Here is a 16386-nt window from a genome sequence, read left to right as displayed (position 1 = left end):
CCCCCGCCGCTACACGCGTGAATAATGACCAACGAGCTAAAACTTACCGCAAACGTGCAAAATAATAAAACGTGGTAAATATATGTCGCGGCCGTGAGCTTTCTTTTGCACGCCGCGCAAAAAAATTTTAAAAAGGAATGCAACACGAGGACTTCCCAGGAGGTCACCCATCCTAGTACTACTCTCGCCCAAGCACGCTTAACTTCGGAGTTCTGATGGGATCCGGTGCTTTAGTGCTGGTATGATCGCATCCGACATGTTACCCCCGTCTTCGTCCCTTATGCTTGCCCCTCCCAGCTCCACTACAAAGACGATCGTACTTTGCTTTCCCCGCCGCCTACACGCGTGGAATAATGACCAACGAGCTAAAACTTACCGCAAACGTGCAAAATAATAAAACGTGGTAAATATATGTCGCGGCCGTGAGCTTTCTTTTGCACGCCGCGCAAAAAAATTTTAAAAAGGGAATGCAACACGAGGACTTCCCAGGAGGTCACCCCATCCTAGTACTACTCTCGCCCAAGCACGCTTAACTTCGGAGTTCTGATGGATCCGGTGCTTTAGTGCTGGTATGATCGCATCCGACATGTTACCCCCGTCTTCGTCCCTTATGCTTGCCCCTCCCAGCTCCACTACAAAGACGATCGTACTTTGCTTTCCCCGCCGCTACACGCGTGAATAATGACCAACGAGCTAAAAAACTTACCGCAAACGTGCCAAATAATAAAACGTGGTACATATATGTCGCGGCCGTGAGCTTTCTTTTGCACGCCGCGCAAAAAAATTTTAAAAAAGGGAATGCAACACGAGGACTTCCCAGGAGGTCACCCATCCTAGTACTACTCTCGCCCAAGCACCGCTTAACTTCGGAGTTCTGATGGATCCGGTGCTTTAGTGCTGGTATGATCGCATCCGACATGTTACCCCCGTCTTCGTCCCTTAGGCTTGCCCCTCCCAGCTCCACTACAAAGACGATCGTACTTTGCTTTCCCCGCCGCTACACGCGTGAATAATGACCAACGAGCTAAAACTTACCGCAAACGTGCAAAATAATAAAACGTGGTAAATATATGTCGCGGCCGTGAGCTTTCTTTTGCACGCCGCGCAAAAAAATTTTAAAAAGGGAATGCAACACGAGGACTTCCCAGGAGGTCACCCATCCTAGTACTACTCTCGCCCAAGCACGCTTAACTTCGGAGTTCTGATGGATCCGGTGCTTTAGTGCTGGTATGATCGCATCCGACATGTTACCCCCGGTCTTCGTCCCTTATGCTTGCCCTCCCAGCTCCACTACAAAGGCGATCGTACTTTGCTTTCCCCCGCGCTACACGCGTGAATAATGACCAACGAGCTAAAACTTACCCGCAACAACGTGCAAATAATAAAACGTGGTAAAATCATGTCGCGGCCGTGAGCTTTCTTTTGCACGCCGCGCAAAAAACATTATAAAAGGGAATGCAACACGAGGACTTCCCAGGAGGTCACCCATCCTAGTACTACTCTCGGCCCAAGCACGCTTAACTTCGAGTTCTGATGGGATCCGGTGCTTTAGTGCTGGTATGATCGGCATCCGACATGTTACCCCCTTCGTCCCTTATGCTTGCCCCTCCCAGCTCCACTACAAAGACGATCGTACTTTGCTTTCCCCGCCGCTACACGCGTGAATAATGACCAACGAGCTAAAACTTACCGCAAACGTGCAAAATAATAAAACGTGGTAAATATATGTCGCGGCCGTGAGCTTTCTTTTGCACGCCGCGCAAAAAAATTTTAAAAAGGGAATGCAACACGAGGACTTCCCAGGAGGTCACCCATCCTAGTACTACTCTCGCCCAAGCACGCTTAACTTCGGAGTTCTGATGGGATCCGGTGCTTTAGTGCTGGTATGATCGCATCCGACATGTTACCCCCGTCTTCGTCCCTTATGCTTGCCCCTCCCAGCTCCACTACAAAGACGATCGTACTTTGCTTTCCCCGCCGCTACACGCGTGAATAATGACCAACGAGCTAAAACTTACCGCAAACGTGCAAAATAATAAAACGTGGTAAATATATGTCGCGGCCGTGAGCTTTCTTTTGCACGCCGCGCAAAAAAATTTTAAAAAGGGAATGCAACACGAGGACTTCCCAGGAGGTCACCCATCCTAGTACTACTCTCGCCCAAGCACGCTTAACTTCGGAGTTCTGATGGGATCCGGTGCTTTAGTGCTGGTATGATCGCATCCGACATGTTACCCCCGTCTTCGTCCCTTATGCTTGCCCCTCCCAGCTCCACTACAAAGACGATCGTACTTTGCTTTCCCCGCCGCTACACGCGTGAATAATGACCAACGAGCTAAAACTTACCGCAAACGTGCAAAATAATAAAACGTGGTAAATATATGTCGCGGCCGTGAGCTTTCTTTTGCACGCCGCGCAAAAAAATTTTAAAAAGGGAATGCAACACGAGGACTTCCCAGGAGGTCACCCATCCTAGTACTACTCTCGCCCAAGCACGCTTAACTTCGGAGTTCTGATGGGATCCGGTGCTTTAGTGCTGGTATGATCGCATCCGACATGTTACCCCCGTCTTCGTCCCTTATGCTTGCCCCTCCCAGCTCCACTACAAAGACGATCGTACTTTGCTTTCCCCGCCGCTACACGCGTGAATAATGACCAACGAGCTAAAACTTACCGCAAACGTGCAAAATAATAAAACGTGGTAAATATATGTCGCGGCCGTGAGCTTTCTTTTGCACGCCGCGCAAAAAAATTTTAAAAAGGGAATGCAACACGAGGACTTCCCAGGAGGTCACCCATCCTAGTACTACTCTCGCCCAAGCACGCTTAACTTCGGAGTTCTGATGGGATCCGGTGCTTTAGTGCTGGTATGATCGCATCCGACATGTTACCCCCGTCTTCGTCCCTTATGCTTGCCCCTCCCAGCTCCACTACAAAGACGATCGTACTTTGCTTTCCCCGCCGCTACACGCGTGAATAATGACCAACGAGCTAAAACTTACCGCAAACGTGCAAAATAATAAAACGTGGTAAATATATGTCGCGGCCGTGAGCTTTCTTTTGCACGCCGCGCAAAAAAATTTTAAAAAGGGAATGCAACACGAGGACTTCCCAGGAGGTCACCCATCCTAGTACTACTCTCGCCCAAGCACGCTTAACTTCGGAGTTCTGATGGGATCCGGTGCTTTAGTGCTGGTATGATCGCATCCGACATGTTACCCCCGTCTTCGTCCCTTATGCTTGCCCCTCCCAGCTCCACTACAAAGACGATCGTACTTTGCTTTCCCCGCCGCTACACGCGTGAATAATGACCAACGAGCTAAAACTTACCGCAAACGTGCAAAATAATAAAACGTGGTAAATATATGTCGCGGCCGTGAGCTTTCTTTTGCACGCCGCGCAAAAAAATTTTAAAAAGGGAATGCAACACGAGGACTTCCCAGGAGGTCACCCATCCTAGTACTACTCTCGCCCAAGCACGCTTAACTTCGGAGTTCTGATGGGATCCGGTGCTTTAGTGCTGGTATGATCGCATCCGACATGTTACCCCCGTCTTCGTCCCTTATGCTTGCCCCTCCCAGCTCCACTACAAAGACGATCGTACTTTGCTTTCCCCGCCGCTACACGCGTGAATAATGACCAACGAGCTAAAACTTACCGCAAACGTGCAAAATAATAAAACGTGGTAAATATATGTCGCGGCCGTGAGCTTTCTTTTGCACGCCGCGCAAAAAAATTTTAAAAAGGGAATGCAACACGAGGACTTCCCAGGAGGTCACCCATCCTAGTACTACTCTCGCCCAAGCACGCTTAACTTCGGAGTTCTGATGGGATCCGGTGCTTTAGTGCTGGTATGATCGCATCCGACATGTTACCCCCGTCTTCGTCCCTTATGCTTGCCCCTCCCAGCTCCACTACAAAGACGATCGTACTTTGCTTTCCCCGCCGCTACACGCGTGAATAATGACCAACGAGCTAAAACTTACCGCAAACGTGCAAAATAATAAAACGTGGTAAATATATGTCGCGGCCGTGAGCTTTCTTTTGCACGCCGCGCAAAAAAATTTTAAAAAGGGAATGCAACACGAGGACTTCCCAGGAGGTCACCCATCCTAGTACTACTCTCGCCCAAGCACGCTTAACTTCGGAGTTCTGATGGGATCCGGTGCTTTAGTGCTGGTATGATCGCATCCGACATGTTACCCCCGTCTTCGTCCCTTATGCTTGCCCCTCCCAGCTCCACTACAAAGACGATCGTACTTTGCTTTCCCCGCCGCTACACGCGTGAATAATGACCAACGAGCTAAAACTTACCGCAAACGTGCAAAATAATAAAACGTGGTAAATATATGTCGCGGCCGTGAGCTTTCTTTTGCACGCCGCGCAAAAAAATTTTAAAAAGGGAATGCAACACGAGGACTTCCCAGGAGGTCACCCATCCTAGTACTACTCTCGCCCAAGCACGCTTAACTTCGGAGTTCTGATGGGATCCGGTGCTTTAGTGCTGGTATGATCGCATCCGACATGTTACCCCCGTCTTCGTCCCTTATGCTTGCCCCTCCCAGCTCCACTACAAAGACGATCGTACTTTGCTTTCCCCGCCGCTACACGCGTGAATAATGACCAACGAGCTAAAACTTACCGCAAACGTGCAAAATAATAAAACGTGGTAAATATATGTCGCGGCCGTGAGCTTTCTTTTGCACGCCGCGCAAAAAAATTTTAAAAAGGGAATGCAACACGAGGACTTCCCAGGAGGTCACCCATCCTAGTACTACTCTCGCCCAAGCACGCTTAACTTCGGAGTTCTGATGGGATCCGGTGCTTTAGTGCTGGTATGATCGCATCCGACATGTTACCCCCGTCTTCGTCCCTTATGCTTGCCCCTCCCAGCTCCACTACAAAGACGATCGTACTTTGCTTTCCCCGCCGCTACACGCGTGAATAATGACCAACGAGCTAAAACTTACCGCAAACGTGCAAAATAATAAAACGTGGTAAATATATGTCGCGGCCGTGAGCTTTCTTTTGCACGCCGCGCAAAAAAATTTTAAAAAGGGAATGCAACACGAGGACTTCCCAGGAGGTCACCCATCCTAGTACTACTCTCGCCCAAGCACGCTTAACTTCGGAGTTCTGATGGGATCCGGTGCTTTAGTGCTGGTATGATCGCATCCGACATGTTACCCCCGTCTTCGTCCCTTATGCTTGCCCCTCCCAGCTCCACTACAAAGACGATCGTACTTTGCTTTCCCCGCCGCTACACGCGTGAATAATGACCAACGAGCTAAAACTTACCGCAAACGTGCAAAATAATAAAACGTGGTAAATATATGTCGCGGCCGTGAGCTTTCTTTTGCACGCCGCGCAAAAAAATTTTAAAAAGGGAATGCAACACGAGGACTTCCCAGGAGGTCACCCATCCTAGTACTACTCTCGCCCAAGCACGCTTAACTTCGGAGTTCTGATGGGATCCGGTGCTTTAGTGCTGGTATGATCGCATCCGACATGTTACCCCCGTCTTCGTCCCTTATGCTTGCCCCTCCCAGCTCCACTACAAAGACGATCGTACTTTGCTTTCCCCGCCGCTACACGCGTGAATAATGACCAACGAGCTAAAACTTACCGCAAACGTGCAAAATAATAAAACGTGGTAAATATATGTCGCGGCCGTGAGCTTTCTTTTGCACGCCGCGCAAAAAAATTTTAAAAAGGGAATGCAACACGAGGACTTCCCAGGAGGTCACCCATCCTAGTACTACTCTCGCCCAAGCACGCTTAACTTCGGAGTTCTGATGGGATCCGGTGCTTTAGTGCTGGTATGATCGCATCCGACATGTTACCCCCGTCTTCGTCCCTTATGCTTGCCCCTCCCAGCTCCACTACAAAGACGATCGTACTTTGCTTTCCCCGCCGCTACACGCGTGAATAATGACCAACGAGCTAAAACTTACCGCAAACGTGCAAAATAATAAAACGTGGTAAATATATGTCGCGGCCGTGAGCTTTCTTTTGCACGCCGCGCAAAAAAATTTTAAAAAGGGAATGCAACACGAGGACTTCCCAGGAGGTCACCCATCCTAGTACTACTCTCGCCCAAGCACGCTTAACTTCGGAGTTCTGATGGGATCCGGTGCTTTAGTGCTGGTATGATCGCATCCGACATGTTACCCCCGTCTTCGTCCCTTATGCTTGCCCCTCCCAGCTCCACTACAAAGACGATCGTACTTTGCTTTCCCCGCCGCTACACGCGTGAATAATGACCAACGAGCTAAAACTTACCGCAAACGTGCAAAATAATAAAACGTGGTAAATATATGTCGCGGCCGTGAGCTTTCTTTTGCACGCCGCGCAAAAAAATTTTAAAAAGGGAATGCAACACGAGGACTTCCCAGGAGGTCACCCATCCTAGTACTACTCTCGCCCAAGCACGCTTAACTTCGGAGTTCTGATGGGATCCGGTGCTTTAGTGCTGGTATGATCGCATCCGACATGTTACCCCCGTCTTCGTCCCTTATGCTTGCCCCTCCCAGCTCCACTACAAAGACGATCGTACTTTGCTTTCCCCGCCGCTACACGCGTGAATAATGACCAACGAGCTAAAACTTACCGCAAACGTGCAAAATAATAAAACGTGGTAAATATATGTCGCGGCCGTGAGCTTTCTTTTGCACGCCGCGCAAAAAAATTTTAAAAAGGGAATGCAACACGAGGACTTCCCAGGAGGTCACCCATCCTAGTACTACTCTCGCCCAAGCACGCTTAACTTCGGAGTTCTGATGGGATCCGGTGCTTTAGTGCTGGTATGATCGCATCCGACATGTTACCCCCGTCTTCGTCCCTTATGCTTGCCCCTCCCAGCTCCACTACAAAGACGATCGTACTTTGCTTTCCCCGCCGCTACACGCGTGAATAATGACCAACGAGCTAAAACTTACCGCAAACGTGCAAAATAATAAAACGTGGTAAATATATGTCGCGGCCGTGAGCTTTCTTTTGCACGCCGCGCAAAAAAATTTTAAAAAGGGAATGCAACACGAGGACTTCCCAGGAGGTCACCCATCCTAGTACTACTCTCGCCCAAGCACGCTTAACTTCGGAGTTCTGATGGGATCCGGTGCTTTAGTGCTGGTATGATCGCATCCGACATGTTACCCCCGTCTTCGTCCCTTATGCTTGCCCCTCCCAGCTCCACTACAAAGACGATCGTACTTTGCTTTCCCCGCCGCTACACGCGTGAATAATGACCAACGAGCTAAAACTTACCGCAAACGTGCAAAATAATAAAACGTGGTAAATATATGTCGCGGCCGTGAGCTTTCTTTTGCACGCCGCGCAAAAAAATTTTAAAAAGGGAATGCAACACGAGGACTTCCCAGGAGGTCACCCATCCTAGTACTACTCTCGCCCAAGCACGCTTAACTTCGGAGTTCTGATGGGATCCGGTGCTTTAGTGCTGGTATGATCGCATCCGACATGTTACCCCCGTCTTCGTCCCTTATGCTTGCCCCTCCCAGCTCCACTACAAAGACGATCGTACTTTGCTTTCCCCGCCGCTACACGCGTGAATAATGACCAACGAGCTAAAACTTACCGCAAACGTGCAAAATAATAAAACGTGGTAAATATATGTCGCGGCCGTGAGCTTTCTTTTGCACGCCGCGCAAAAAAATTTTAAAAAGGGAATGCAACACGAGGACTTCCCAGGAGGTCACCCATCCTAGTACTACTCTCGCCCAAGCACGCTTAACTTCGGAGTTCTGATGGGATCCGGTGCTTTAGTGCTGGTATGATCGCATCCGACATGTTACCCCCGTCTTCGTCCCTTATGCTTGCCCCTCCCAGCTCCACTACAAAGACGATCGTACTTTGCTTTCCCCGCCGCTACACGCGTGAATAATGACCAACGAGCTAAAACTTACCGCAAACGTGCAAAATAATAAAACGTGGTAAATATATGTCGCGGCCGTGAGCTTTCTTTTGCACGCCGCGCAAAAAAATTTTAAAAAGGGAATGCAACACGAGGACTTCCCAGGGAGGTCACCCATCCTAGTACTACTCTCGCCCAAGCACGCTTAACTTCGGAGTTCTGATGGGATCCGGTGCTTTAGTGCTGGTATGATCGCATCCGACATGTTACCCCCGTCTTCGTCCCTTATGCTTGCCCCTCCCAGCTCCACTACAAAGACGATCGTACTTTGCTTTCCCCGCCGCTACACGCGTGAATAATGACCAACGAGCTAAAACTTACCGCAAACGTGCAAAATAATAAAACGTGGTAAATATATGTCGCGGCCGTGAGCTTTCTTTTGCACGCCGCGCAAAAAAATTTTAAAAAGGGAATGCAACACGAGGACTTCCCAGGAGGTCACCCATCCTAGTACTACTCTCGCCCAAGCACGCTTAACTTCGGAGTTCTGATGGGATCCGGTGCTTTAGTGCTGGTATGATCGCATCCGACATGTTACCCCCGTCTTCGTCCCTTATGCTTGCCCCTCCCAGCTCCACTACAAAGACGATCGTACTTTGCTTTCCCCGCCGCTACACGCGTGAATAATGACCAACGAGCTAAAACTTACCGCAAACGTGCAAAATAATAAAACGTGGTAAATATATGTCGCGGCCGTGAGCTTTCTTTTGCACGCCGCGCAAAAAAATTTTAAAAAGGGAATGCAACACGAGGACTTCCCAGGAGGTCACCCATCCTAGTACTACTCTCGCCCAAGCACGCTTAACTTCGGAGTTCTGATGGGATCCGGTGCTTTAGTGCTGGTATGATCGCATCCGACATGTTACCCCCGTCTTCGTCCCTTATGCTTGCCCCTCCCAGCTCCACTACAAAGACGATCGTACTTTGCTTTCCCCGCCGCTACACGCGTGAATAATGACCAACGAGCTAAAACTTACCGCAAACGTGCAAAATAATAAAACGTGGTAAATATATGTCGCGGCCGTGAGCTTTCTTTTGCACGCCGCGCAAAAAAATTTTAAAAAGGGAATGCAACACGAGGACTTCCCAGGAGGTCACCCATCCTAGTACTACTCTCGCCCAAGCACGCTTAACTTCGGAGTTCTGATGGGATCCGGTGCTTTAGTGCTGGTATGATCGCATCCGACATGTTACCCCCGTCTTCGTCCCTTATGCTTGCCCCTCCCAGCTCCACTACAAAGACGATCGTACTTTGCTTTCCCCGCCGCTACACGCGTGAATAATGACCAACGAGCTAAAACTTACCGCAAACGTGCAAAATAATAAAACGTGGTAAATATATGTCGCGGCCGTGAGCTTTCTTTTGCACGCCGCGCAAAAAAATTTTAAAAAGGGAATGCAACACGAGGACTTCCCAGGAGGTCACCCATCCTAGTACTACTCTCGCCCAAGCACGCTTAACTTCGGAGTTCTGATGGGATCCGGTGCTTTAGTGCTGGTATGATCGCATCCGACATGTTACCCCCGTCTTCGTCCCTTATGCTTGCCCCTCCCAGCTCCACTACAAAGACGATCGTACTTTGCTTTCCCCGCCGTACACGCGTGAATAATGACCAACGAGCTAAAACTTACCGCAAACGTGCAAAATAATAAAACGTGGTAAATATATGTCGCGGCCGTGAGCTTTCTTTTGCACGCCGCGCAAAAAAATTTTAAAAAGGGAATGCAACACGAGGACTTCCCAGGAGGTCACCCATCCTAGTACTACTCTCGCCCAAGCACGCTTAACTTCGGAGTTCTGATGGGATCCGGTGCTTTAGTGCTGGTATGATCGCATCCGACATGTTACCCCCGTCTTCGTCCCTTATGCTTGCCCCTCCCAGCTCCACTACAAAGACGATCGTACTTTGCTTTCCCCGCCGCTACACGCGTGAATAATGACCAACGAGCTAAAACTTACCGCAAACGTGCAAAATAATAAAACGTGGTAAATATATGTCGCGGCCGTGAGCTTTCTTTTGCACGCCGCGCAAAAAAATTTTAAAAAGGGAATGCAACACGAGGACTTCCCAGGAGGTCACCCATCCTAGTACTACTCTCGCCCAAGCACGCTTAACTTCGGAGTTCTGATGGGATCCGGTGCTTTAGTGCTGGTATGATCGCATCCGACATGTTACCCCCGTCTTCGTCCCTTATGCTTGCCCCTCCCAGCTCCACTACAAAGACGATCGTACTTTGCTTTCCCCGCCGCTACACGCGTGAATAATGACCAACGAGCTAAAACTTACCGCAAACGTGCAAAATAATAAAACGTGGTAAATATATGTCGCGGCCGTGAGCTTTCTTTTGCACGCCGCGCAAAAAAATTTTAAAAAGGGAATGCAACACGAGGACTTCCCAGGAGGTCACCCATCCTAGTACTACTCTCGCCCAAGCACGCTTAACTTCGGAGTTCTGATGGGATCCGGTGCTTTAGTGCTGGTATGATCGCATCCGACATGTTACCCCCGTCTTCGTCCCTTATGCTTGCCCCTCCCAGCTCCACTACAAAGACGATCGTACTTTGCTTTCCCCGCCGCTACACGCGTGAATAATGACCAACGAGCTAAAACTTACCGCAAACGTGCAAAATAATAAAACGTGGTAAATATATGTCGCGGCCGTGAGCTTTCTTTTGCACGCCGCGCAAAAAAATTTTAAAAAGGGAATGCAACACGAGGACTTCCCAGGAGGTCACCCATCCTAGTACTACTCTCGCCCAAGCACGCTTAACTTCGGAGTTCTGATGGGATCCGGTGCTTTAGTGCTGGTATGATCGCATCCGACATGTTACCCCCGTCTTCGTCCCTTATGCTTGCCCCTCCCAGCTCCACTACAAAGACGATCGTACTTTGCTTTCCCCGCCGCTACACGCGTGAATAATGACCAACGAGCTAAAACTTACCGCAAACGTGCAAAATAATAAAACGTGGTAAATATATGTCGCGGCCGTGAGCTTTCTTTTGCACGCCGCGCAAAAAAATTTTAAAAAGGGAATGCAACACGAGGACTTCCCAGGAGGTCACCCATCCTAGTACTACTCTCGCCCAAGCACGCTTAACTTCGGAGTTCTGATGGGATCCGGTGCTTTAGTGCTGGTATGATCGCATCCGACATGTTACCCCCGTCTTCGTCCCTTATGCTTGCCCCTCCCAGCTCCACTACAAAGACGATCGTACTTTGCTTTCCCCGCCGCTACACGCGTGAATAATGACCAACGAGCTAAAACTTACCGCAAACGTGCAAAATAATAAAACGTGGTAAATATATGTCGCGGCCGTGAGCTTTCTTTTGCACGCCGCGCAAAAAAATTTTAAAAAGGGAATGCAACACGAGGACTTCCCAGGAGGTCACCCATCCTAGTACTACTCTCGCCCAAGCACGCTTAACTTCGGAGTTCTGATGGGATCCGGTGCTTTAGTGCTGGTATGATCGCATCCGACATGTTACCCCCGTCTTCGTCCCTTATGCTTGCCCCTCCCAGCTCCACTACAAAGACGATCGTACTTTGCTTTCCCCGCCGCTACACGCGTGAATAATGACCAACGAGCTAAAACTTACCGCAAACGTGCAAAATAATAAAACGTGGTAAATATATGTCGCGGCCGTGAGCTTTCTTTTGCACGCCGCGCAAAAAAATTTTAAAAAGGGAATGCAACACGAGGACTTCCCAGGAGGTCACCCATCCTAGTACTACTCTCGCCCAAGCACGCTTAACTTCGGAGTTCTGATGGGATCCGGTGCTTTAGTGCTGGTATGATCGCATCCGACATGTTACCCCCGTCTTCGTCCCTTATGCTTGCCCCTCCCAGCTCCACTACAAAGACGATCGTACTTTGCTTTCCCCGCCGCTACACGCGTGAATAATGACCAACGAGCTAAAACTTACCGCAAACGTGCAAAATAATAAAACGTGGTAAATATATGTCGCGGCCGTGAGCTTTCTTTTGCACGCCGCGCAAAAAAATTTTAAAAAGGGAATGCAACACGAGGACTTCCCAGGAGGTCACCCATCCTAGTACTACTCTCGCCCAAGCACGCTTAACTTCGGAGTTCTGATGGGATCCGGTGCTTTAGTGCTGGTATGATCGCATCCGACATGTTACCCCCGTCTTCGTCCCTTATGCTTGCCCCTCCCAGCTCCACTACAAAGACGATCGTACTTTGCTTTCCCCGCCGCTACACGCGTGAATAATGACCAACGAGCTAAAACTTACCGCAAACGTGCAAAATAATAAAACGTGGTAAATATATGTCGCGGCCGTGAGCTTTCTTTTGCACGCCGCGCAAAAAAATTTTAAAAAGGGAATGCAACACGAGGACTTCCCAGGAGGTCACCCATCCTAGTACTACTCTCGCCCAAGCACGCTTAACTTCGGAGTTCTGATGGGATCCGGTGCTTTAGTGCTGGTATGATCGCATCCGACATGTTACCCCCGTCTTCGTCCCTTATGCTTGCCCCTCCCAGCTCCACTACAAAGACGATCGTACTTTGCTTTCCCCGCCGCTACACGCGTGAATAATGACCAACGAGCTAAAACTTACCGCAAACGTGCAAAATAATAAAACGTGGTAAATATATGTCGCGGCCGTGAGCTTTCTTTTGCACGCCGCGCAAAAAAATTTTAAAAAGGGAATGCAACACGAGGACTTCCCAGGAGGTCACCCATCCTAGTACTACTCTCGCCCAAGCACGCTTAACTTCGGAGTTCTGATGGGATCCGGTGCTTTAGTGCTGGTATGATCGCATCCGACATGTTACCCCCGTCTTCGTCCCTTATGCTTGCCCCTCCCAGCTCCACTACAAAGACGATCGTACTTTGCTTTCCCCGCCGCTACACGCGTGAATAATGACCAACGAGCTAAAACTTACCGCAAACGTGCAAAATAATAAAACGTGGTAAATATATGTCGCGGCCGTGAGCTTTCTTTTGCACGCCGCGCAAAAAAATTTTAAAAAGGGAATGCAACACGAGGACTTCCCAGGAGGTCACCCATCCTAGTACTACTCTCGCCCAAGCACGCTTAACTTCGGAGTTCTGATGGGATCCGGTGCTTTAGTGCTGGTATGATCGCATCCGACATGTTACCCCCGTCTTCGTCCCTTATGCTTGCCCCTCCCAGCTCCACTACAAAGACGATCGTACTTTGCTTTCCCCGCCGCTACACGCGTGAATAATGACCAACGAGCTAAAACTTACCGCAAACGTGCAAAATAATAAAACGTGGTAAATATATGTCGCGGCCGTGAGCTTTCTTTTGCACGCCGCGCAAAAAAATTTTAAAAAGGGAATGCAACACGAGGACTTCCCAGGAGGTCACCCATCCTAGTACTACTCTCGCCCAAGCACGCTTAACTTCGGAGTTCTGATGGGATCCGGTGCTTTAGTGCTGGTATGATCGCATCCGACATGTTACCCCCGTCTTCGTCCCTTATGCTTGCCCCTCCCAGCTCCACTACAAAGACGATCGTACTTTGCTTTCCCCGCCGCTACACGCGTGAATAATGACCAACGAGCTAAAACTTACCGCAAACGTGCAAAATAATAAAACGTGGTAAATATATGTCGCGGCCGTGAGCTTTCTTTTGCACGCCGCGCAAAAAAATTTTAAAAAGGGAATGCAACACGAGGACTTCCCAGGAGGTCACCCATCCTAGTACTACTCTCGCCCAAGCACGCTTAACTTCGGAGTTCTGATGGGATCCGGTGCTTTAGTGCTGGTATGATCGCATCCGACATGTTACCCCCGTCTTCGTCCCTTATGCTTGCCCCTCCCAGCTCCACTACAAAGACGATCGTACTTTGCTTTCCCCGCCGCTACACGCGTGAATAATGACCAACGAGCTAAAACTTACCGCAAACGTGCAAAATAATAAAACGTGGTAAATATATGTCGCGGCCGTGAGCTTTCTTTTGCACGCCGCGCAAAAAAATTTTAAAAAGGGAATGCAACACGAGGACTTCCCAGGAGGTCACCCATCCTAGTACTACTCTCGCCCAAGCACGCTTAACTTCGGAGTTCTGATGGGATCCGGTGCTTTAGTGCTGGTATGATCGCATCCGACATGTTACCCCCGTCTTCGTCCCTTATGCTTGCCCCTCCCAGCTCCACTACAAAGACGATCGTACTTTGCTTTCCCCGCCGCTACACGCGTGAATAATGACCAACGAGCTAAAACTTACCGCAAACGTGCAAAATAATAAAACGTGGTAAATATATGTCGCGGCCGTGAGCTTTCTTTTGCACGCCGCGCAAAAAAATTTTAAAAAGGGAATGCAACACGAGGACTTCCCAGGAGGTCACCCATCCTAGTACTACTCTCGCCCAAGCACGCTTAACTTCGGAGTTCTGATGGGATCCGGTGCTTTAGTGCTGGTATGATCGCATCCGACATGTTACCCCCGTCTTCGTCCCTTATGCTTGCCCCTCCCAGCTCCACTACAAAGACGATCGTACTTTGCTTTCCCCGCCGCTACACGCGTGAATAATGACCAACGAGCTAAAACTTACCGCAAACGTGCAAAATAATAAAACGTGGTAAATATATGTCGCGGCCGTGAGCTTTCTTTTGCACGCCGCGCAAAAAAATTTTAAAAAGGGAATGCAACACGAGGACTTCCCAGGAGGTCACCCATCCTAGTACTACTCTCGCCCAAGCACGCTTAACTTCGGAGTTCTGATGGGATCCGGTGCTTTAGTGCTGGTATGATCGCATCCGACATGTTACCCCCGTCTTCGTCCCTTATGCTTGCCCCTCCCAGCTCCACTACAAAGACGATCGTACTTTGCTTTCCCCGCCGCTACACGCGTGAATAATGACCAACGAGCTAAAACTTACCGCAAACGTGCAAAATAATAAAACGTGGTAAATATATGTCGCGGCCGTGAGCTTTCTTTTGCACGCCGCGCAAAAAAATTTTAAAAAGGGAATGCAACACGAGGACTTCCCAGGAGGTCACCCATCCTAGTACTACTCTCGCCCAAGCACGCTTAACTTCGGAGTTCTGATGGGATCCGGTGCTTTAGTGCTGGTATGATCGCATCCGACATGTTACCCCCGTCTTCGTCCCTTATGCTTGCCCCTCCCAGCTCCACTACAAAGACGATCGTACTTTGCTTTCCCCGCCGCTACACGCGTGAATAATGACCAACGAGCTAAAACTTACCGCAAACGTGCAAAATAATAAAACGTGGTAAATATATGTCGCGGCCGTGAGCTTTCTTTTGCACGCCGCGCAAAAAAATTTTAAAAAGGGAATGCAACACGAGGACTTCCCAGGAGGTCACCCATCCTAGTACTACTCTCGCCCAAGCACGCTTAACTTCGGAGTTCTGATGGGATCCGGTGCTTTAGTGCTGGTATGATCGCATCCGACATGTTACCCCCGTCTTCGTCCCTTATGCTTGCCCCTCCCAGCTCCACTACAAAGACGATCGTACTTTGCTTTCCCCGCCGCTACACGCGTGAATAATGACCAACGAGCTAAAACTTACCGCAAACGTGCAAAATAATAAAACGTGGTAAATATATGTCGCGGCCGTGAGCTTTCTTTTGCACGCCGCGCAAAAAAATTTTAAAAAGGGAATGCAACACGAGGACTTCCCAGGAGGTCACCCATCCTAGTACTACTCTCGCCCAAGCACGCTTAACTTCGGAGTTCTGATGGGATCCGGTGCTTTAGTGCTGGTATGATCGCATCCGACATGTTACCCCCGTCTTCGTCCCTTATGCTTGCCCCTCCCAGCTCCACTACAAAGACGATCGTACTTTGCTTTCCCCGCCGCTACACGCGTGAATAATGACCAACGAGCTAAAACTTACCGCAAACGTGCAAAATAATAAAACGTGGTAAATATATGTCGCGGCCGTGAGCTTTCTTTTGCACGCCGCGCAAAAAAATTTTAAAAAGGGAATGCAACACGAGGACTTCCCAGGAGGTCACCCATCCTAGTACTACTCTCGCCCAAGCACGCTTAACTTCGGAGTTCTGATGGGATCCGGTGCTTTAGTGCTGGTATGATCGCATCCGACATGTTACCCCCGTCTTCGTCCCTTATGCTTGCCCCTCCCAGCTCCACTACAAAGACGATCGTACTTTGCTTTCCCCGCCGCTACACGCGTGAATAATGACCAACGAGCTAAAACTTACCGCAAACGTGCAAAATAATAAAACGTGGTAAATATATGTCGCGGCCGTGAGCTTTCTTTTGCACGCCGCGCAAAAAAATTTTAAAAAGGGAATGCAACACGAGGACTTCCCAGGAGGTCACCCATCCTAGTACTACTCTCGCCCAAGCACGCTTAACTTCGGAGTTCTGATGGGATCCGGTGCTTTAGTGCTGGTATGATCGCATCCGACATGTTACCCCCGTCTTCGTCCCTTATGCTTGCCCCTCCCAGCTCCACTACAAAG

General features: G+C 49.4%; 47 non-coding genes and 3 pseudogenes across 47 annotated transcripts; all 50 read right to left on the bottom strand.

The window, feature by feature from the left end:
• Positions 1 to 134: 134 nt before the first annotated feature.
• On the bottom strand, positions 135 to 253 carry LOC147954734 (5S ribosomal RNA). Its single transcript, XR_015613645.1, has one exon. It is a non-coding gene; the product is annotated as a 5S ribosomal RNA (ribosomal RNA).
• Positions 254 to 464: 211 nt separating this feature from the next.
• LOC147954733 (5S ribosomal RNA) lies at positions 465 to 583 on the bottom strand (annotated as a pseudogene).
• Positions 584 to 795: 212 nt separating this feature from the next.
• LOC147954732 (5S ribosomal RNA) lies at positions 796 to 914 on the bottom strand (annotated as a pseudogene).
• Positions 915 to 1123: 209 nt separating this feature from the next.
• On the bottom strand, positions 1124 to 1241 carry LOC147954731 (5S ribosomal RNA). The gene has a single exon (XR_015613607.1). It is a non-coding gene; the product is annotated as a 5S ribosomal RNA (ribosomal RNA).
• Positions 1242 to 1452: 211 nt separating this feature from the next.
• LOC147954730 (5S ribosomal RNA) lies at positions 1453 to 1572 on the bottom strand (annotated as a pseudogene).
• Positions 1573 to 1778: 206 nt separating this feature from the next.
• Positions 1779 to 1897, bottom strand: LOC147954729 (5S ribosomal RNA). Its single transcript, XR_015613644.1, has one exon. It is a non-coding gene; the product is annotated as a 5S ribosomal RNA (ribosomal RNA).
• Positions 1898 to 2106: 209 nt separating this feature from the next.
• Positions 2107 to 2225, bottom strand: LOC147954728 (5S ribosomal RNA). Its single transcript, XR_015613643.1, has one exon. It is a non-coding gene; the product is annotated as a 5S ribosomal RNA (ribosomal RNA).
• Positions 2226 to 2434: 209 nt separating this feature from the next.
• LOC147954727 (5S ribosomal RNA) lies at positions 2435 to 2553 on the bottom strand. The gene has a single exon (XR_015613642.1). It is a non-coding gene; the product is annotated as a 5S ribosomal RNA (ribosomal RNA).
• Positions 2554 to 2762: 209 nt separating this feature from the next.
• Positions 2763 to 2881, bottom strand: LOC147954726 (5S ribosomal RNA). Its single transcript, XR_015613641.1, has one exon. It is a non-coding gene; the product is annotated as a 5S ribosomal RNA (ribosomal RNA).
• A 209-nt stretch (positions 2882 to 3090) lies between these two features.
• LOC147954725 (5S ribosomal RNA) lies at positions 3091 to 3209 on the bottom strand. Its single transcript, XR_015613640.1, has one exon. It is a non-coding gene; the product is annotated as a 5S ribosomal RNA (ribosomal RNA).
• Positions 3210 to 3418: 209 nt separating this feature from the next.
• Positions 3419 to 3537, bottom strand: LOC147954724 (5S ribosomal RNA). The gene has a single exon (XR_015613639.1). It is a non-coding gene; the product is annotated as a 5S ribosomal RNA (ribosomal RNA).
• A 209-nt stretch (positions 3538 to 3746) lies between these two features.
• Positions 3747 to 3865, bottom strand: LOC147954723 (5S ribosomal RNA). The gene has a single exon (XR_015613638.1). It is a non-coding gene; the product is annotated as a 5S ribosomal RNA (ribosomal RNA).
• Positions 3866 to 4074: 209 nt separating this feature from the next.
• LOC147954722 (5S ribosomal RNA) lies at positions 4075 to 4193 on the bottom strand. Its single transcript, XR_015613637.1, has one exon. It is a non-coding gene; the product is annotated as a 5S ribosomal RNA (ribosomal RNA).
• Positions 4194 to 4402: 209 nt separating this feature from the next.
• On the bottom strand, positions 4403 to 4521 carry LOC147954721 (5S ribosomal RNA). Its single transcript, XR_015613636.1, has one exon. It is a non-coding gene; the product is annotated as a 5S ribosomal RNA (ribosomal RNA).
• A 209-nt stretch (positions 4522 to 4730) lies between these two features.
• On the bottom strand, positions 4731 to 4849 carry LOC147954720 (5S ribosomal RNA). The gene has a single exon (XR_015613634.1). It is a non-coding gene; the product is annotated as a 5S ribosomal RNA (ribosomal RNA).
• Positions 4850 to 5058: 209 nt separating this feature from the next.
• Positions 5059 to 5177, bottom strand: LOC147954719 (5S ribosomal RNA). Its single transcript, XR_015613633.1, has one exon. It is a non-coding gene; the product is annotated as a 5S ribosomal RNA (ribosomal RNA).
• Positions 5178 to 5386: 209 nt separating this feature from the next.
• On the bottom strand, positions 5387 to 5505 carry LOC147954718 (5S ribosomal RNA). Its single transcript, XR_015613632.1, has one exon. It is a non-coding gene; the product is annotated as a 5S ribosomal RNA (ribosomal RNA).
• Positions 5506 to 5714: 209 nt separating this feature from the next.
• Positions 5715 to 5833, bottom strand: LOC147954717 (5S ribosomal RNA). The gene has a single exon (XR_015613631.1). It is a non-coding gene; the product is annotated as a 5S ribosomal RNA (ribosomal RNA).
• Positions 5834 to 6042: 209 nt separating this feature from the next.
• Positions 6043 to 6161, bottom strand: LOC147954716 (5S ribosomal RNA). Its single transcript, XR_015613630.1, has one exon. It is a non-coding gene; the product is annotated as a 5S ribosomal RNA (ribosomal RNA).
• Positions 6162 to 6370: 209 nt separating this feature from the next.
• LOC147954715 (5S ribosomal RNA) lies at positions 6371 to 6489 on the bottom strand. Its single transcript, XR_015613629.1, has one exon. It is a non-coding gene; the product is annotated as a 5S ribosomal RNA (ribosomal RNA).
• Positions 6490 to 6698: 209 nt separating this feature from the next.
• LOC147954714 (5S ribosomal RNA) lies at positions 6699 to 6817 on the bottom strand. Its single transcript, XR_015613628.1, has one exon. It is a non-coding gene; the product is annotated as a 5S ribosomal RNA (ribosomal RNA).
• A 209-nt stretch (positions 6818 to 7026) lies between these two features.
• LOC147954713 (5S ribosomal RNA) lies at positions 7027 to 7145 on the bottom strand. Its single transcript, XR_015613627.1, has one exon. It is a non-coding gene; the product is annotated as a 5S ribosomal RNA (ribosomal RNA).
• Positions 7146 to 7354: 209 nt separating this feature from the next.
• Positions 7355 to 7473, bottom strand: LOC147954712 (5S ribosomal RNA). The gene has a single exon (XR_015613626.1). It is a non-coding gene; the product is annotated as a 5S ribosomal RNA (ribosomal RNA).
• Positions 7474 to 7682: 209 nt separating this feature from the next.
• Positions 7683 to 7801, bottom strand: LOC147954711 (5S ribosomal RNA). The gene has a single exon (XR_015613625.1). It is a non-coding gene; the product is annotated as a 5S ribosomal RNA (ribosomal RNA).
• A 209-nt stretch (positions 7802 to 8010) lies between these two features.
• LOC147954710 (5S ribosomal RNA) lies at positions 8011 to 8130 on the bottom strand. Its single transcript, XR_015613604.1, has one exon. It is a non-coding gene; the product is annotated as a 5S ribosomal RNA (ribosomal RNA).
• A 209-nt stretch (positions 8131 to 8339) lies between these two features.
• On the bottom strand, positions 8340 to 8458 carry LOC147954709 (5S ribosomal RNA). Its single transcript, XR_015613623.1, has one exon. It is a non-coding gene; the product is annotated as a 5S ribosomal RNA (ribosomal RNA).
• A 209-nt stretch (positions 8459 to 8667) lies between these two features.
• On the bottom strand, positions 8668 to 8786 carry LOC147954708 (5S ribosomal RNA). Its single transcript, XR_015613622.1, has one exon. It is a non-coding gene; the product is annotated as a 5S ribosomal RNA (ribosomal RNA).
• A 209-nt stretch (positions 8787 to 8995) lies between these two features.
• LOC147954707 (5S ribosomal RNA) lies at positions 8996 to 9114 on the bottom strand. Its single transcript, XR_015613621.1, has one exon. It is a non-coding gene; the product is annotated as a 5S ribosomal RNA (ribosomal RNA).
• Positions 9115 to 9323: 209 nt separating this feature from the next.
• On the bottom strand, positions 9324 to 9442 carry LOC147954706 (5S ribosomal RNA). The gene has a single exon (XR_015613620.1). It is a non-coding gene; the product is annotated as a 5S ribosomal RNA (ribosomal RNA).
• A 208-nt stretch (positions 9443 to 9650) lies between these two features.
• On the bottom strand, positions 9651 to 9769 carry LOC147954705 (5S ribosomal RNA). Its single transcript, XR_015613619.1, has one exon. It is a non-coding gene; the product is annotated as a 5S ribosomal RNA (ribosomal RNA).
• Positions 9770 to 9978: 209 nt separating this feature from the next.
• Positions 9979 to 10097, bottom strand: LOC147954704 (5S ribosomal RNA). The gene has a single exon (XR_015613618.1). It is a non-coding gene; the product is annotated as a 5S ribosomal RNA (ribosomal RNA).
• A 209-nt stretch (positions 10098 to 10306) lies between these two features.
• On the bottom strand, positions 10307 to 10425 carry LOC147954703 (5S ribosomal RNA). Its single transcript, XR_015613617.1, has one exon. It is a non-coding gene; the product is annotated as a 5S ribosomal RNA (ribosomal RNA).
• A 209-nt stretch (positions 10426 to 10634) lies between these two features.
• Positions 10635 to 10753, bottom strand: LOC147954702 (5S ribosomal RNA). The gene has a single exon (XR_015613616.1). It is a non-coding gene; the product is annotated as a 5S ribosomal RNA (ribosomal RNA).
• A 209-nt stretch (positions 10754 to 10962) lies between these two features.
• Positions 10963 to 11081, bottom strand: LOC147954701 (5S ribosomal RNA). The gene has a single exon (XR_015613615.1). It is a non-coding gene; the product is annotated as a 5S ribosomal RNA (ribosomal RNA).
• Positions 11082 to 11290: 209 nt separating this feature from the next.
• On the bottom strand, positions 11291 to 11409 carry LOC147954700 (5S ribosomal RNA). Its single transcript, XR_015613614.1, has one exon. It is a non-coding gene; the product is annotated as a 5S ribosomal RNA (ribosomal RNA).
• A 209-nt stretch (positions 11410 to 11618) lies between these two features.
• LOC147954699 (5S ribosomal RNA) lies at positions 11619 to 11737 on the bottom strand. Its single transcript, XR_015613609.1, has one exon. It is a non-coding gene; the product is annotated as a 5S ribosomal RNA (ribosomal RNA).
• A 209-nt stretch (positions 11738 to 11946) lies between these two features.
• Positions 11947 to 12065, bottom strand: LOC147954698 (5S ribosomal RNA). The gene has a single exon (XR_015613598.1). It is a non-coding gene; the product is annotated as a 5S ribosomal RNA (ribosomal RNA).
• Positions 12066 to 12274: 209 nt separating this feature from the next.
• LOC147954697 (5S ribosomal RNA) lies at positions 12275 to 12393 on the bottom strand. Its single transcript, XR_015613587.1, has one exon. It is a non-coding gene; the product is annotated as a 5S ribosomal RNA (ribosomal RNA).
• A 209-nt stretch (positions 12394 to 12602) lies between these two features.
• LOC147954696 (5S ribosomal RNA) lies at positions 12603 to 12721 on the bottom strand. Its single transcript, XR_015613576.1, has one exon. It is a non-coding gene; the product is annotated as a 5S ribosomal RNA (ribosomal RNA).
• A 209-nt stretch (positions 12722 to 12930) lies between these two features.
• Positions 12931 to 13049, bottom strand: LOC147954695 (5S ribosomal RNA). Its single transcript, XR_015613565.1, has one exon. It is a non-coding gene; the product is annotated as a 5S ribosomal RNA (ribosomal RNA).
• A 209-nt stretch (positions 13050 to 13258) lies between these two features.
• Positions 13259 to 13377, bottom strand: LOC147954694 (5S ribosomal RNA). The gene has a single exon (XR_015613554.1). It is a non-coding gene; the product is annotated as a 5S ribosomal RNA (ribosomal RNA).
• A 209-nt stretch (positions 13378 to 13586) lies between these two features.
• LOC147954693 (5S ribosomal RNA) lies at positions 13587 to 13705 on the bottom strand. Its single transcript, XR_015613543.1, has one exon. It is a non-coding gene; the product is annotated as a 5S ribosomal RNA (ribosomal RNA).
• A 209-nt stretch (positions 13706 to 13914) lies between these two features.
• LOC147954692 (5S ribosomal RNA) lies at positions 13915 to 14033 on the bottom strand. Its single transcript, XR_015613532.1, has one exon. It is a non-coding gene; the product is annotated as a 5S ribosomal RNA (ribosomal RNA).
• Positions 14034 to 14242: 209 nt separating this feature from the next.
• LOC147954691 (5S ribosomal RNA) lies at positions 14243 to 14361 on the bottom strand. Its single transcript, XR_015613521.1, has one exon. It is a non-coding gene; the product is annotated as a 5S ribosomal RNA (ribosomal RNA).
• A 209-nt stretch (positions 14362 to 14570) lies between these two features.
• On the bottom strand, positions 14571 to 14689 carry LOC147954690 (5S ribosomal RNA). The gene has a single exon (XR_015613510.1). It is a non-coding gene; the product is annotated as a 5S ribosomal RNA (ribosomal RNA).
• A 209-nt stretch (positions 14690 to 14898) lies between these two features.
• On the bottom strand, positions 14899 to 15017 carry LOC147954689 (5S ribosomal RNA). The gene has a single exon (XR_015613646.1). It is a non-coding gene; the product is annotated as a 5S ribosomal RNA (ribosomal RNA).
• Positions 15018 to 15226: 209 nt separating this feature from the next.
• Positions 15227 to 15345, bottom strand: LOC147954688 (5S ribosomal RNA). The gene has a single exon (XR_015613635.1). It is a non-coding gene; the product is annotated as a 5S ribosomal RNA (ribosomal RNA).
• A 209-nt stretch (positions 15346 to 15554) lies between these two features.
• On the bottom strand, positions 15555 to 15673 carry LOC147954687 (5S ribosomal RNA). The gene has a single exon (XR_015613624.1). It is a non-coding gene; the product is annotated as a 5S ribosomal RNA (ribosomal RNA).
• A 209-nt stretch (positions 15674 to 15882) lies between these two features.
• LOC147954686 (5S ribosomal RNA) lies at positions 15883 to 16001 on the bottom strand. Its single transcript, XR_015613613.1, has one exon. It is a non-coding gene; the product is annotated as a 5S ribosomal RNA (ribosomal RNA).
• A 209-nt stretch (positions 16002 to 16210) lies between these two features.
• Positions 16211 to 16329, bottom strand: LOC147954685 (5S ribosomal RNA). The gene has a single exon (XR_015613504.1). It is a non-coding gene; the product is annotated as a 5S ribosomal RNA (ribosomal RNA).
• Between the last annotated feature and the right edge of the window lie 57 nt (positions 16330 to 16386).

The sequence above is a fragment of the Triticum urartu genome, unplaced genomic scaffold (assembly GCF_056163025.1).
Source record: "Triticum urartu cultivar PI428250 unplaced genomic scaffold, HENAU_Tu73 scaffold117, whole genome shotgun sequence".
Taxonomy (NCBI): Eukaryota; Viridiplantae; Streptophyta; class Magnoliopsida; order Poales; family Poaceae; genus Triticum; species Triticum urartu.
The sequence above is the reverse complement of the archived record's forward strand: the minus strand, read 5'-3'. Positions and strand labels throughout refer to the sequence as shown.